Raw genomic sequence first — 1,304 nt, 5'->3', positions numbered from 1 at the left:
CGGTCCTTGCCGGGGAGGAGGACTGCGACAGCGCCGCCCCGCCGCTCGCGGGACCTCGCGCCCAGGATCTGAATCCCGGAGCTCTCTTGCGGGCTAGAGGATCGCGGACTTTGTTTTACGAGTGGGGCGGCCTACGTAAAAGAGGAAACCGAAACCTCCGCGCGCACGAGAGGGAGATGGGCCTGGAGGGAAGCACTGGGTGGATTACAGCGGAGGCGCTATCCGGAGGATTCGGAGCTGTGCCGGTTAGCATTCCTCTCCCATCACTTGTAAAGTTGGGCTGTCGAGGAGGAAATGTGATTATTTTGCAGCCCTTTAAAGTGGTAATTGTGAACTCTCGAGCAAAATTGGAACTTCATGCTATTCATGTTATATTAAAAAAAAAAAAGTAATAAAATTATATGCACAACAGGCCGGGCGCGGTGGCTCACGTCTGTAATCCCAGCACTTTGGGAAGCCGAGGCGGGTGGATCACTTGAGGTCGGAGTTCGAGACCAGCCTGGCCAACATGGTGAAACCCCATCTCTGCTAAAAAATACAAAAATCAGTTGGGCTTGGTGACGGGCACCAGCAATCCCAGCTACTTGGGAGGCTGAGGCAGGAGAATCGCTTGAACCTGGGAGGCGGAGATCGTAGTGAGCCGAGATCGCGCCACTGCAGTCCAGCCTGGGTGACAAGAGCGAGACTCCATCTCAAAAGGAAAAAAAAAGCACAACAGGATTACATACTGTACAAAGATATGTTTGTCAAGAGTTCGAACGAGCCACATTCATAACACGAGCCACAGACTGGGAGAAAATATTTGCAAAAGACACCTGATAAAAGACTGTGACCCAAAATATGCCCAAAAAACCCTCTTAAAATGCAACAATATGGAAATGTGCAACCTGATTAAAAGTGGGCAAAAACTCTGAACAGACACCTCAGCATATGTATATGCATATGAAAAGATGCTCAACATCATAGGTCATTAAAGAATTGCAATAAAAAACTGAAATACTATTACACATTTATTAGAATAGCTAAAATTCAAAACACAACACCAAATGTTGATGAGGATCTGGAGCACAAGGAACTCTCATACATTCCTAGTGGGAATGCCTAATGTTAGAGTCACTTTGGAAGACGTTTTGGCAATTTTTTTTTTTTTTTTTTTTTTTTTGAGACGGAGTCTCGCTCAGTAGCTCAGGCTGGAGTGCAGTGGCGCGATCTCGACTCACTGCAAGCTCCACCTCTCGGGTTCATGCCATTCTCCTGCCTCAGCCTCCCAAGTAGCTGGGACTACAGGCCCCCGCCCCCACGCC

This window comes from Mandrillus leucophaeus, unplaced genomic scaffold (assembly GCF_000951045.1).
Source record: "Mandrillus leucophaeus isolate KB7577 unplaced genomic scaffold, Mleu.le_1.0 Scaffold27, whole genome shotgun sequence".
NCBI classification, from domain to species: domain Eukaryota; kingdom Metazoa; phylum Chordata; class Mammalia; order Primates; family Cercopithecidae; genus Mandrillus; species Mandrillus leucophaeus.
Note: the sequence above shows the minus strand (reverse complement) of the source record.